This window comes from Podarcis bocagei (assembly GCF_964188305.1).
Source record: "Podarcis bocagei genome assembly, chromosome: 4".
NCBI lineage: Eukaryota > Metazoa > Chordata > Lepidosauria > Squamata > Lacertidae > Podarcis > Podarcis bocagei.
This window is the reverse complement of record NC_138128.1, coordinates 68,914,963-68,931,029: the sequence shown is the minus strand read 5'-3', so window position 1 is coordinate 68,931,029 and position 16,067 is coordinate 68,914,963. Positions and strand designations below refer to the sequence as shown.

The 16,067-nt window shown below is 41.1% G+C and overlaps 1 protein-coding gene across 10 annotated transcripts in view; it reads right to left on the bottom strand.

Moving 5' to 3' along the window:
- SGMS1 (sphingomyelin synthase 1) overlaps nucleotides 1-16,067 on the bottom strand; it is a 70,140-nt gene that overhangs the window by 35,075 nt on the left and 18,998 nt on the right. For 9 of the 10 annotated variants that reach the window (XM_081189721.1, XM_081189727.1, XM_081189719.1 and 6 more), the window contains exon 2: nucleotides 2,513-2,571. The exons of the other annotated variant lie outside the window; for it this stretch is intronic. The gene's annotated coding sequence lies outside the window, so the exon portion shown is untranslated. The remainder of the gene's footprint in view (nucleotides 1-2,512; nucleotides 2,572-16,067) is intronic. 10 annotated transcript variants of the gene reach the window in all.

Genomic DNA, 16,067 nt, shown 5'->3' with positions numbered 1-16,067 from the left:
AGTTACCCTTTCCAACATAGGCTGTCTTACAAACCTAGGTACATGGAGGTCTAACCCTTCAAATAATTTCATATGGCTCTATGAATAAGTGACAGTTTTTCAAATATTTGGTTCATTGCACCCAACTGGCATATTCCTACACTAAAAAAAGAACCATTGTTACATTTATGTTAACACTCAATATTTTTCTTTCGCAGCAAGTATTATATCCCTGACTGAACAAGGAGACTTGTCTATTTATCAGAACCAGAATGCATCACTTATTCATCATAATCTTTTTTATTATGTACCTAAGGATACATTGTCTTTATTCTACAGACACAGGAGAATATGTAGGACAAATTATTTCATATCAGTGACAAACTCTTTTTCCAACCTGCTCTAAACCTCTGGCTGGAGCTAGCAGGATCAACATTCATCATTTCTGAATTAAGTACACCAACTGAATTTGGGGTGGGTGAGGTGTTATTTTTTATTCGGTTTTTGTATTAATTTTTGGCTATACATTTTGTAGGGTCCATAGATGTGTAATTCTCTTCTACTTGTACTATTATCTGACAACTGATCTTGGAAGCTGTACTTGATGTTTTATTACAGTATTTTTAAAAGCAGATCTCAAAAAATTAATATCCTTATATTTATTCTCATAAGGCTAGGCAAGAAAGTGTTTTTTGTTTTTGCATGAACATCCTACAATGCTCGCACAGTCATCATAAAATGAACTACTGAAGAAACCCTGTGGCAGACAAACTGCAATATAATCCCAAATGCACCATTACAAACCAGGGGGGAACCAAGCAAGGTGGTTTCTGCTGCATCTGGTCTAAAACTAAATCCTCTTCTCTTAACCTACATTTTCTCCCTCCCAATATTGCCGCAAGTATTTTTCTTAGATGTGTTAAAATATTCAGAACAGGAATATTCCTCCAAGCGAAACGCAAATTGCTTATTTCTCAAACCCTTAATTAAAACGTGTTGTAAGAAAATCAGCATTTAAGTAAAGGGTGGGGGGGGACTGCATGAATAGCTCTGCCTCACAGCATGGGATGGGAACACATGGGAGTCTTGGCCCTTCCAAATCCAATCTGTGAACAGTGCAAGTCTGCGTGGGGAGCACATGGAAAAACACACAAACCTCCTAGCGGAACAAATGACATTTTATTTGTGTAAAGTGATTGATTCAAAATGTTAATAAGCAAAGTTAAAAGCATGGCGCTCTCCTGGTGCTGTTGGAAACCAACACCCACCAGTCCCAGCCAGTGGTGAAGCTGCATGCTCCAGCAGCGGGGGCGGAGAGCATGCGGGGGTGTGGCTGGCGCACATCCCGGGGTGTGGCACATCACCTGCGGGGGCGTGGTGCGCGTCCCGGGGGCGTGGCGCGCTGCCTGGCATGGTGGGGGGTGCACGGTGCGTCTGGGGGGCGGCCATGATGGAACCCCCCTCCCCCATGGTGCCAGGGGCGATGCTCTCCCCCTGCCCCCCCCCATTCCTCTGCCAGTGGTCCTATCAATGCATAGGGATGATGGGAATTGTAGGCCACTGAGGCCAGAAAGGCATCACATTGATTACTCTGATCTAGAGGGTAGGAACATTAAAATAAGAGGTGGGGGGTCACACTGAAACATCCACACTTTGACTCCTTTAAAGTTAATACATCTAAATTTGACTTTGTATATGAAAGAGCAGCTATATAATCTGTTACATCGTGTGGGCAGCAACACTGGAGAGAGCAGGGTGCTCATTGTTAATGAAACCTCTTTGAGCAATGGGCTTTCATTAAGATCCAAAATTCCCATTTTGCTCAGTTGTTATACATGTTGTCAGTTTTTTGGTCTTCTGAAATTACGCTTTTATGTGCTCCAACTATAACCACAAAGGGATTGTCTGCAGTTGTTGTTTTTTAGAACTATTTTTTAGAACTAACTATTTAAAACTATTTGTATATTTATGTGTTGCCCAATTAATTCAAGGGCAGCTTTTTAGTAATCAAAATATTTTTGATTTAATTTAATTAACTGACTGATCAGTGAAAAGCTTTACAGGGGTAGAAAACGTACACTTGCATAATAATAGCTAAGCAATTTAACAATACCAAGCAAAAAAGAAAAAAAGAAAAACAAGTTGTGAATAAGTATAATAGAGGGGCTGACAAAACCACAAACCCCCCTTCAGCCAGGCAACTCACTAGGGGGTCTTGGGGCAGCCACTATTTTTCAGCCTAATCTGCCTAACAAGATAAGGGGGGGGGGGAGGCAGAGAATACTACTGATGCTACCTTGAGCGTCTTCAAAGGAAGGTATAAATGCAGCAAACAAATTTGTGATTTTTAATCACTTTTTTCCCAAAGGCTATGCAAATTTAAAAAAAAAACACACATTAACCACATAGGTGAAAAGCACCTTAACAAACCACTCATTACACAGACTGCCCCAGAATAACCAATGACATAGTTTCAGATAAGTGGATTCTATTTTCTAAATTGAACAAACTCAACAGAATAGTGGGAATTTACCATCATAATGCAATTTTCCATCTGAGATTAATCTTCTTCTTAGCTTCAAACGTCTCTTTCTAGAGAGAGGGAGAGAGAGGGAGAGAATGAGTAAGCCTATAGTTCTTTTTTAATATTTCAGATAATTATAGCTTTCAGAGTGAATGCATTCCCTATTGCTTAGGTTCTCATTCTTGAACACTGGATACACAAAAGGGGGTTATCATCATTAACTATCCCATGCACACAATACTTTTGCTGCAGCTTGGCTTCCCAAACTATACATGTGAAACAACACTCAAAGGTGTGTGCATTCTTCCCTGCAGGCAGCTTATCTTTGTAAAAAAAAACAACAAAAAAAAACAAAAAACCTTCTGAAGGGGTCCTAGATTCAGGCATGATATTGCTCAAATATTCTCAAACTATTATTTCTCCCATGGCTTGTGCACTGTAACCAACCATATTAATTACATATATTAACAAGTTAAAGCATTATTTTTCTTTATGGCCAGCAGTTGTCCTTGCCAGGTTTTTCTGATGCTGAAAGCATGGTCGTAGGCGAGGGGGTAGCTGCCCCCTCCAATTCAAGTAAATAAATAAAAATGCTTAACTAACTGGCCAATTGCATCACAGATAACTCGGTTCTGCCTGCCAAAACATAAAGCCCCCCCCCCAATAAATCCTAACTACGCCAATGTGCTGAAGTACCAGATTTAGTTACTCTTTAACTAGGAATAACTTAGAAATTTTACTTATGATGCCTACGACACAGATGAAATCCAGTGTAACTTTGGATTTTGCCCTCAAATGAAGCATCGTCAATGTGTTTTATAGCCATAATTTTACTGTTATTTCTTACTGTGAATAATGACTTGGAAAGTATGTTGATAACTTCTAAAACAAACTAGTTCCCTCCACCATCAAAAGCTGCACAGTATGTGCACTAGGAAACGGCAACGGATACTGATATTATGGGTAATGTTATTTTTGGTCTCAGAGCATAATTGATTGCTATGTTAGGGATCGGGAAGGATTTTCCACATTTTTCCGATCTGGTGGCTGACTCAGGCAAGAAAGGAAATGTTGACCTTTCTGTGCAGCATGAAGGATTGTTATATCCCTGCCTGAGTCATAGGAGAACCATTTTACTGTGCATACCTATCCTTCTAGCATCCAAAGCAATCAGTACTTTATGCTAATGTGACAAGCCCAATTAACAGGAAACAAATAGTAAGCCAACAGTATTATCTCAACAGCATGGGGCCCCCAACAGTCATTTGATTCAGCGGTACATAGAGAAACTGCTGTCCTTGCCACCATTACAAATCCACACCATGTTCCACAGAAAGATACAATATGAATTATTGGGAAATATAATGGGGAAAGTCTGCATTTCATGGATTTAAATAAAAGACTGCAACTACACATGTGTTCCTCTGGGAACACACTACTAGCTTCCATATTTTGGAGCAGTGGCATCTAATGCAACATGTCCTATGAGTAGAACAGGCATTCAGCACTCGCCTTTTCCATCTTGAGTTACATTAACAATGCAATTCTAATCATGTCTACTTAGAAGAAAATCCTACTGAATTCAACAGATAAGTGGGGTTAGGACTTGAAGCCTAATCTATCTTCTTGACCGAGAGCTCTTTTATCATAAACCTAGCCAACCCAAGGAAATTTTGAAGTTAAATGTTATAGAGTTAAATCTAACCCCTTTCAATGTTCAATCTACCCAATCCTAAAATCTGTGACCCAAGCTTTGGTACTGATTGTGAAGATTCTCTATCTAGGCCAAGTCCATTATGTAATTTCAGTAATCTTTCATACTAACCCTCATTAGCTTGGCACATTCTCCAGGGTATCTTGGGTCATGTGTTATATACCATTCCTTTTTCCAGCTAATAAATTAAGGCACTTACACACAAAAATCTGTATAGACCATGCAACAACATTCTGCCTATTTGTTGTGAATTAGAGATGGCTGAAGATCTCCAATTAGCTGATAGTAACGCTATCCTTATTCCAAAATCAGTGGTAATACCATTTCCTACTGCTCCTTCCCAGTTTAAGGCCCTATACAAAGAAAGCCAGTCTTCCTCCCTTATGTTGGTCTCTACAGTCCTAATAGGAGTGTTGGCCATTCCCATTATGTACAGTGGTACCTCGGGTTAAGAACTTAATTCGTTCTGGAGGTCCGTTCTTAACCTGAAACTGTTCTTAACCTGAGGTACCACTCCCACTGTTGCCGCACCGCCATGCGATTTCTGTTCTCATCCTGAAGCAAAGTTCTTAACCCAAGGTACTATTTCTGGGTTAGTGGAGTCTGTAACCTGAAGCGTCTGTAACCCAAGGTATCACTGTACGCAGCATGGCAAAGCATCTTCACCCCGGTGCATCCGTTTCATGAAGGTAAGGCAGCTGGCAGTGGGTGGGTGGCGGGCCAAGTCGGCCTGGCCAGTTTGGGGGGTGGCGCGTGACATCATGCACACGCAATGCCCCCCCCCAAATGTTGGAGGGACCTCTGCATACATCTGTTTACACTTCCATTCTTGCAGCTGTCAAATAATCATAGAATAGTAGAGTTAAAGGGGGACCCAAGGGTCATCTAGTCCAACCCCCTGAAATGCAGGAATCTGACAGGTGGCCATCCAACCTCTGCTTAAAAACCTTCAATGAAGGAGAGAACACCACCTCTCATAGGAGTCTGTTCAACTGTCAAAGTTCTTCCTGTTTAGTCGGAATCTCCTTTCTTGTAACTTGAATCCACTGGTCATCTAAAGTTTGATTAGCATTTCCTCAATACGTTCATCCAAGTTGTTTATAAATATGTTGAACAACAGCGAGCCCAGGGTAGAATCCTGCAGTACCCCACCTGTCACCTTCCCCCCAGGATCATGAGGAGCCGTTAGTGAGCACTTTCTCTCAGGCAATTTCTTTATTATTTCTTTTTTCCCCCTCACCTGTACTGTGTTCCCTGTGTTTTCTGCAAGTATTTTGTTCTAGCTTTGCCTTTCTTAGCATTTCTCTCTCTTCTGAGTGTCAGTATAGTACAAGGTGAACTTTTCGTCACTGATACAGTTAGTACATTGTTTCTGTCTAATCAAGCATCATCTCACCTTCTAAGACAAGACCAATAAGCGCACATTAACCTGCTATCCTCTGCATAAGAAATAATTCAAAATAGAAAGCAATTCCCTTTCCTTACCCAAGGACTGCAAGTTTCCTTTTGCTGTGATAAAAACCTGCTTTAAAAATATTTGCCATTTCCCTGCAGCCATCAGGATGTAGCACAAGTAATTTAATGTATTTGTATCTGTATATGAACTGAATAATTATTTGATTGTTATGCTGTACTAAATATCAAAAAACTCACCCAAATATCAAGCCACAAAAGCCAGCAAACGGGGGGTGGGGGGAAGTAACCTGACATTTCTCTGGCATACAATTATGTCGAAATTCAAAGCAGTCATCAGACAAAAAATTAATATAAACATTATGAGTCACAGCATTGGTCTGTGAGAACAGCTTCACCTCGCATATCTATCAGCCTGGGGGTCCTTGCAACAGGTATCTCACCTGCAATATCAAGAGCTGGGAATATAGGTGTGGTGTTACCGCACAGGGAAATTGATCTGGTTCAAACAGGGTCAACATTTCCTTGCTTAAAACAAAGTACTTCACGTGGAAATATAATTGTACCTGAAAGAATTATCCACGAAATATTCCAGAAGTAGGATTCTAGCTCAAATGTTTGGGTTTTTGGTTTTTTGTTTGTTTTTTAAAGGAACTGTTGCCTAAACTATGGGAAGTGACAACTGTCAATTTAGCAAGTGAATTGCCTATTTAAAAGTGAATACAAAGGGGTGCGGGACGCGGGTGGCGCAGTGGGTTAAACCACAGAGCCTAGGACTTGTCGCTCAGAAGGTTGGCGGTTCGAATCCCTGCGACGGGGTGAGCTCCCGTTGCTCGGTCCCTGCTCCTGCCAAGCTAACAGTTCAAAAGCACGTCAAAGTGGAATGGTAAACGGCGTTTCTGTGCGCTGCTCTGGTTTGCCAGAAGCGGCTTAGTCATGCTGGCCACATGACCCGGAAGCTGTATGCCAGCTCCCTCGGCCAATAAAGTGAGATGAGCGACGCAACCCCAGAGTCGGTCACGATTGGACCTAATGGTCAGGGGTTACCTTACCTTTACCTTATAAAGGGGTGCAAAAGAAGTTTGTTTGTTTTTTAAAAAATGAACCTGGGCTTCTCTTGTCAGGTTTCTAAGGAACAAGCCTTCATTTGGAATTCAATGCAAATATCGTTTTTAAAAAACACATTTTAAATTACAACCTTCTAATAATAGAAATCAGTCACTACTGGTTATTTTGTAATTTGTGAAACAGTAAACAGAAAATGAGAATTAGATAGTTTCATTTTCAGAGATTGGCAGGAAAGTCCAACACTGTCGCATTTGATTTCATAAAAGGAAATTTCTCTAAAATGACAGGGCTAATAAAAAAGTTAAAAGGGAAAGCAAATGGATTCAAATCTCTCCAGAACACTGTGGGTGGATCCATCTAAGTTGTTGTATGAGTAGAATGAGGTTCGCTCATGCAATGGGACTTCCCCAGTCTCCCCCCCCCCAAAAAAAATCTGCTCTGGAGGGCTGGGGGGGGAGCCCAGAATAGGTTCAGGGGGTTTGGGGCATGCATTCCACTTCTATATTTTAACACTATACAGAATTGCACCTTTGGGGATTAATCAAAAACGCATTCAAAGAAGCTGAGCTGGAATGCATACTGTCACATGAAGGGTTGGTTTTCATTAGAAGCATGGTGGGGAAGGGGTTAAGCCTCTCCTCCTGTGCACCATGGTCTGGATGAATATTGCCTTCCCTGAACCTATGCTGGAGTCTAAGTTAGACATTATGTTAAATCATGTGGTTAGCAACCATGTAAGGGGATTTTGAAAAATACTAGGTGCAGAGGGAACAATAAAGTCCTAACTTTACGGATGCATCCTCTCTACAAGAAAAGTCCACAGTTTCAACACTTTGTAGTTCAGCAAAAGGGAAATTACAGAGGAACATGATCAACGTTCATAAAAACCTTGCAAGGGTGTAGCGTCTAGATGAAGCTTCTCTTTCCACCCCTCCCTCAATATACTGAACCTCGGGCCATCCAATTATGTCAAAATGTGGGAGATTCAAAACTGACAAAATGGACTTCTTCGCATTGCGCAAAAACTATGAAATTAGGCAAAACAAGATGTGGTGATGGCCACTACCCTGGAGGCCTCTAAAGGGGATTGGACAAATTCATTTCAATAATACGATGGCTATCTGCTACCTCCAGGATCAGAATGTGCCACTTATTTGTTCCTTTATGATCCATTTTAGTTAAGGTTTTCCAACACACTATGCAATAAGAAACTAACTAATTTAGAAAGAAATAATAGAGAACAATATATAAAAAAGGAAAGCAAGCAAGAGGGGGGGAACAAAATAGTAACAACCGCCATAATAGTACTGATTCTAATAAAAACATTAAGTTATATATTTATGTACATAGGTCTCTATCATCATTTAATCTTAATCTTCTATCTACATATAGAGTTTCCTCCTACTAGCTCCCACTTGGGAGGCTTCCCCCCTTACTTGAATAAAGCCACTCAGAGAGTGCCAAGTCTTAAAATGGAGATGAGTACCCATAGCTCAGCTGTGTGTTTTTAACTAGAAGGGAACCCGCTGGATTTCATAGAATCATAGAATTGTAAAATTGGAAGGGACCTTAAGAATTATGTAGTCCAATGCCTGGAATGCAGGAATATGCAGCTGTCCTGTACTTGCAACCTTGGCATTAATCAGCACCATGCTCTTATCAACTGAGCTACCAATCCTCATACTGCAGCCTTATTGTTGTAACTTAACCCGAGCAACAGTATAGGCACACCTGCTTGGCTGGAGATTATTGCTACTTGGTCAGCCACAAAAAGAGATAAATTGTTTTACTAACATATCACATCTAGCCTATTGGATGCTAGAAACCCTTCATGTCAAATGGTGAAATTTTAGACACATATATTTCTATGCTTCTTAACTATGAATCAGAACAGTGGTCCAGTATATGGGATGTTGGACTTTTATTGAGGACCCTGCACTCAGATAGACTCACCAAATAATACTCAATAGGGCTGTTGTGAAGATTAATGTTGTATTACCCCTACCTGAGTTTTAGGTCGGCAGTCTCTTTGAATAAATTAACCCAAATCCATCCATTTATCAGCAACAAGAGGAGAGTAGGGATATAGATTTCTACATATGTGCAACTCTTAAGTGTTTGCTTTACTTTTTTTAGTATTCCTTTATTTCTATGAGACAAAATAGCAGCTACGTATTTGAAAATCACAGAAATGTCAAAGTTGAAGTGTTTTAAAAAAGAGAATCCTAATGCAAATGAGTTCAAATAATCAATTCTGTAGTTGGGGGGGGGGAGATGAAAATATATGCATCCACTACTAAAACTATTCATACTATTGCAAATAATGATGTTCCTAAATGGAAAGAACACTGCTAATTGCCTGCTGTCTGAAACCAGAATTTGATAAATAAGTTCAATTATTTTCCCTTGTAAATCCTTAATGGCACCTTGTCTGGCACAGGATATTTATTCTTATTGAAGGTTTGCAAAACCTGGCAGGTGCTATGAGACTTCCTTTACCTAGGCAATAGATTGTTAAAGCTGGGAGAATATTTATTTGAAGCATGTATCATATTTACTGTGCAAGATGATCTAGAAGAAAATAACAGTTTCTTGTTTGTTTTTAAAGCCAGGCAATGAAATAACGCCACTACAAAACATTCCCCAAACGGAAACAGTTTTACTTACAAAATACACTTTCTCACTATGTTAGAAGTGGGTGTAATATCCCATGTTCAAATAGCCAATTTAACTTAGAATCTTAACAGTTGGCTTTGAGATAACATCATTCCTCAGTCTACATCTACTTTGCAGGCTCACCGTGAGGCTAAGATGCTACTCTAAAACCCATGGGGAAAGGGTTGGTTGCAAATCAGTCAAAACCAATAAAATTCTTTAAGATCCCACTGATTTCAACACAACTCACTTTCAAAAAGAATGTGTAAACAGGTAAGTTCCAAAGAACATGAATGGCCAACACTAGGGGTAGTCAATGTGATGTGCTCCAGATGATGTGGGACTACAACTGTCATCATCTCTGCTTATTGGTCATGCTGCCTGGGGCTGCTGAGAGCTGAAGTTCAACAACATCTGGAAAGCACCATGTTGGCTAGACCTGAACAACACATACTAAAGGCATACTTCTGAGTAGACATGGACAAGATAACTGTACATCCCAATGAGTTAAATGGAGCTTAGTCACAGGTATAGTAGGATTACAGCCTTGGGTGGTTTATTTTTACTTAAATGAACTGCTGTAGCTAGTTCTTATATTTATTGGAAGCTGCTCCAGAAGCTCCTATAGCCCACTGGGTGTAAGGACATTTGGCCACCCAACTCCCTCTGGACTCCGGCATAAGTAAATATGTACATAAGGGACTGAATGGCTATCAACATTTACATCCATTTAATACAAACAACATACACTGATTATCAGGTTTCACTGAGATAAAAAAGGGTGGGGAACCTGTGGCCCTCAGCTTAATTTAGGGAGGTGGGGGAGTCTGCAAGGAGAGATGGAGCGTGAATACTAAAACGAATGGAGCAATGTGAAGAGAAAGGGGGAAAGCCCTATTCAAGCATGCAATTCAGACCTCAGACAACAGCAATTTCTTCCTTCCAAGGTAACCCACTAGGGCAGGAATCAGCAAATTTTTTCAACTGTCCCTCAGACCTTGTGGGGGACCGTGTCATGTGACAAACACACATGAGAGCAGAAGCAGCAAAGCAGGCTGGGAAGTGCAGGGACTGCACAATCATTTGGGCCTACTAAAGTTATTCAGGCCTAACTGCTAACTGTTGAGTCACTCTGACATGTGACTTAGCAACCAGTTTCTCTTTTGTGTTCTCTGTAAGATGTCAGTTAGAGTCAGTCTGTTTCAGTTGTGAACAGAGTCAGTATGTAATCTCAGTCAAACTGTTTGGAACCATGTTGTTTATGAAGAAGTTTATTTTAATTCAGTAAAGCTTTTATTCTTTAAAACTCTGCATTATTAATTTACGCTGCGTGTCAGACCGGACTATATTTTGAAAAATAAATAAATAAATAAATAAATTCCTATGCCACACAAATAACCCAGATATGCATTTTAAATAAAAGCATACATTCTACTCATGTAAAAACACTAGGCAGGCCCCACAAATAACCCAGAGATACATTCTAAATAAAAGGACACATTCTACTCATGTAAAAACATGCTGATTCCCAGACCGTCCGCGGGCCGGATTTAGAAGGTGATTGGGCTGGGTCCAGCCCCCGGGCCTTAGTTTGCCTACCCATGCGCTAGGATGAGAAGAAAGATTGTATGTGAGGGTGACAAAGGGTAGCCCTACTTACTTTTTGCTCCAGCCCAACCACCCACTGCTACTCAAATCCACCCTCCCCCAATCATTCATTTGGCAAAACAACATTAGGAAGCTATTAGGATCAGAAAGTCATCATTTATAGATAACTTAGACTAAATTAAAATTTAAGAATAATTCTAAGGAAGTGTAATTAAATGCCTTTGAAAGAATATACATATAAACAGAGCTGTCCACGTGGTAAATCCAGAGGATGCTCCTGTACTGATTTAGAACTGAAAGTTTCATGCAATTAACATAAATGCATAAGTTCATTTTGAAAAACTATTATTGCCTCAAAATACCCCTTTGAATACTATTTTTTGGTCACAATTCCAACGCTTATATCACTTCCAGGAGACTATTATAAAGGGCACTGATGAACATCTAGGGAAGGCTGTAAAACATCTAATTGTTCTACAATTATGGTGCTGCCTTCAAAAGTCTCTGTGTGGGTCAGCATTGTATAATGGTACTGATGGTGTCAGCAGGAGACCTTCGTAGCACCACCACAGGTTACAATGAACTTTTGTAGTCTATCTTGCAGCTTTTGAAAAATGCAGAATCCATACAGCCTACAAGCTTTAAGCCGATTCTTCTCTATTTCAGCAAAACAATTTATTTGCAAGAATACATAGAGAGCAATCAAAGGCAGGAAGATCTGCCAACACTTTCCATTTACTAAGGCAGAAAAGTGTCAATTACAGTATTAATTTATAGCACACTGAAAAGACAATCATTAACATCTGCCTAAATTATTCATAGCATTTTACTACAGAAAAGGGAGAGAAAGAGAGCAGCAAAGTTTGAATTCATAGGGTGCTGCTAGTCACTGCTGTTTCTAGGAGAAGAGAATGTGTTCCATTGTTAGTCTTTACATAAGTGAAAAGCTTGGCAGGAATTTTAAAGTCCGTCATGAAAAAGAGACCCAGGTTCCACAAAGATTTATGCAGAACTGTCAAGCTAACATTATTCTAAAAATGTTGGAGACACAGAAAGCCTCTTTTCCAACTGAACAGCATTTGGACCCGTGTGCCCCAAAATGTCAGAATTAACAAACCCAGAATTAATAATAACTATATTTGGCCACCTCATGAGAAGAGAAGACTCCCTGGAAAAGACCCTGGTGTTGAGAAAGATTGAGGGCACAAGAAGAAGGGGACGACAGAGGACAAGATGGCTGGTCAGTGTTCTTGAAGCTACTAACATGAGTTTGACCAAACTGTGGGAGGCAATGGAAGACTGGCATGCTCTGGTCCATGGGGTCACAAAGAGTCGGACACAACTAAACAACAATATTTTATTTTGTATACACCATTGCTAGGCAAACTAAGGCCCAGGGGCTGAATCCAGCCCAATCACCTTCTAAATCTGGCCTGCGGACGGTCTGGGAATCAGCATGTTTTTACATGAGTAGAATGTGTCCTTTTATTTAGAATGCATCTCTGGGTTATTTGTGGGCCCTGCCTGGTGTTTTTACATGAGTAGAATGTGTGCTTTTATTTAAAATGCATCTCTGGGTTATTTGTGGGGCATAGGAATATGTTCAATTTTATTTTATTTTTCAAAATATAGTCCGGCCCCCCACAAGGTCTGAGGGACAGGGAGTCTTCTCTTCTCATGAGGTGGCCAAAGTATTGGAGCCTCAGCTTCAGGATCTGTCCTTCCAGTGAGCACTTAGGGCTGATTTCCTTAAGAATGGATCGGTTTGATCTTCTTGCAGTCCAAGGGACTCTCAAGAGTCTCCTCCAGCACCATAATTCAAAAGCATCAATTCTTCAGCAATCAGCCTTCTTTATGGTCCAGCTCTCAATTCCATACATCACTACTGGGAAAACCATAGCTTTAACTATACGGGCCTTTATTGGCAAGATGATGTCTCTGCTTTTTAAGATGCTGTCTAGGTTTGTCATTGCTTTTCTCCCAAGAAGCAGGTGTCTTTTAATAGGGTAAGGCTAATCTCTACTCGGGACGCGGGTGGCGCTGTGGGTAAAACCTCAGCACCTAGGACTTGCCGATCGCATGGTCGGCGGTTCGAATCCCTGCGGCGGGGTGCGCTCCCGCTGCTCGGTCCCAGCGCCTGCCAACCTAGCAGTTCGAAAGCACCCCCGGGTGCAAGTAGATAAATAGGGACCGCTTACCAGCGGGAAGGTAAACGGCGTTCCGTGTGCTGCACTGGCTCGCCAGATGCAGCTTGTCACGCTGGCCACGTGACCCGGAAGTGTCTGCGGACAGCGCTGGCTCCCGGCCTATAGAGTGAGATGAGCGCACAACCCTAGAGTCTGGCAAGACTGGCCCGTACGGGCAGGGGTACCTTTACCTTTTTACCTAATCTCTACTCAGGGTCTAAAGCAGGAATGGGGCAGGAAACATAATTTTGACGCTTCTTGTATGTCAGGTGTACGAAAGTGTCAAAAGAAAAGACTGCTGTGGCAACGACTGAGTGGACATTTTGTAGCAGACAAAGAATTCCTCAGCATCAACAAGCTACTTTTCTCCACAAGACAAAAGCAAGCTCTAACTTCTGTAACTTAGTACATTTACTGAATTCTGAATTACAAACCAAAAGGAAGAAGAGGGTTTTAGCTCAAACGCTTTGATTCCAGCAACTCCAATACATATTTGTAGCACCAGGTGTACAAAAACTTCACTGAATGCAAACCTTTCCCTTCAAAAGAAGAGGGCAGAAATTGTTGTGCATATATGTCTTGTGTGTATTCCATTTATCTATAAAATGTGCTGTGAAAAAAATATTGCCTGCTTAATAAATGAGGCGGTCAACAAAATCATTTACGCTCGCTTGCTCCATCAATGGACACCCTTTCTTGATCAAATGCAATTTACCGGTACTGCCGACTAATTTTAAACTTTGATGTCTTTGCTTGATATCTGTGTGAAAACATGTTTGTATTTATAGCACGAGAAGGAAGCAGTTCTAGAAAAATAGCTCTATTATCTGAAGAACAAAACAAAAGTTCAAGAACAGCCCAAAATATTCTTAGAAGAGATCAAGTGTTCAGCAAACAATAGACATTTCCTTCAGAACCTAATGTACTTGCTATGGGACAGGGTGAGGGAAGCCAAGGGAATAACTTGCTACACAGGACAACAAAAGTCCCAGCTAACTGAAAAAGCTCCACATTGTGGATGTATTCCCCATATTGTCTACAAACAACAACACTGACTATCTTGTTTTCTGGAAACACACACATACAAGGTCATAACAAAACCTGATAGATATATTGCTTCTATTTTGCTGTAGTTTTGTTCAACACATTCTCTTCTAATATATCACACATGGGGTTACCATTATCTTCCTCAACAAGGCAAGATTGGGAATATTATACTTGTAACATTCTAAGGTAGATACTTTACACAATCATTGTCACTCCAGCTCTCAGTGGCAATTTTCTTAAACTCTAAATGCTTGAATATCGGCAAAGCAAATTTGTTTGTCTTTTCAGCAGGATAACACTCCTGGCTGCCCAGCCTGGCATACACACAGAAACATGAAAATAAAGTTTTATAAAGCAGACAAAATTCCATTCAATCAGAAAAAGTCCTGGTAACAACCACAAACCTATTGGTTATTTTTAGTAAAATATTTAACAGTAAGATTATATAATTGAATTTAGGTCTTCTGTCCTTTATTTTGGTTGGGGAAAGCTCCACTATACATATGTCAACCTACTGACTTGTCTACAAGCATTCAGTATCTTGTTCGTAAGAGGTTTAGCCATGTGCATGGCTTGGACCTTGAGCCAATCCTACTCTTCTTTTTCATAAACGTACCCTGTCTTGTTGGGGAAACTGTTGGCACTGTAGGCGCTGGTGGCGCTACCTAGGGCTTGCTGATCAGAAGGTCGGCAGTTTGAATCCCCACAACGAGGTGAGCTCCTGTTGTTCGGTCCTAGCTCCTGCCAACCTAGCAGTTCGAAAGCAAGTCAAAGTGCAAGTAGATAAATAGGTATCGCTCCTGCGGGAAGGTAAACGGCGTTCACCAAAAGTGGCTTAGTCATGCTGGCCACATGACCTGGAAGCTGTCTGCGGACAAATGCCGGCTCCTTCGACCTGTAGAGCGAGACGAGGGCCGCAACCCCAGAGTCGTCCGCGACTTGACTTAACGGTCAGGGGTTACTTTACCTTTACCCTGTCTTGTTACGTGCTAGTTTAAGTTTCAAAACTACAATTAGCAATTATCTGCTTTCTAACGAGCATGAGCAAGCAGCAGCTCAATATGGTTTTATAGCAAAGCCCCAGGGACCATAACGAGACAAATGATCAACAAGACTGTGGATGGAGATGGAGAAATGCAGACACAACAACACTGAATGCATTTGTGAGTGACATGATCGCTCCCCAGTACCCTCTCTGGCTGCAGGAAACCCAGAAACCTTATTGATCTTCTGAGGAATTCCAGGCGATGAAATGGGCTGGATGGTTAGAGCACAGGTGGCACGAGTCTTGGGTGAATACAGCAGAGAATATGTGAAAGCATATAACCATGGCTACCATGTGGCGCTGTTGGCAGAGTGGAAAGTCTATTTATCTGCCTCTATTGCATCCTCAGAACAGCTCTGGCTGAACAGGCTGGTTAAACCCAATCTGAGGGGGGAGAAACAGCTAATCACTCAGAAGTGCACTGGGATGCATTTACAAAAGCACTGAGAACAAAGCTGCAGACATCTGTATCAAACTGGACACCACAGTTGAGGCAGGTCCTGCAGATCTGAGGGATCAGTTTCAATTCCTGAGGCCTGAGAATAATAAACTGGACATTTGCAGGCAGTGTTAGAAACTCAGATATGTAAGCTGGCACCAAATGGCTCCTTAAGACAGGATTATGGCCACCAAATTTGAATGCCTAGTTGCCATTGGGGGCCAGATGGCTCGAAAGTCGTATTTTTCAATATGCATTTTTGGTTCCTGAAAATTGTTCTGATTGTGCAAATAAAATATTACAGATAGAATTATTGTTGCTTGTTTGGGAAAACAGGCAAGATCCAAGGATTCCTAGGCATGCACCTCCAAATGGTGGAGACATCAGGT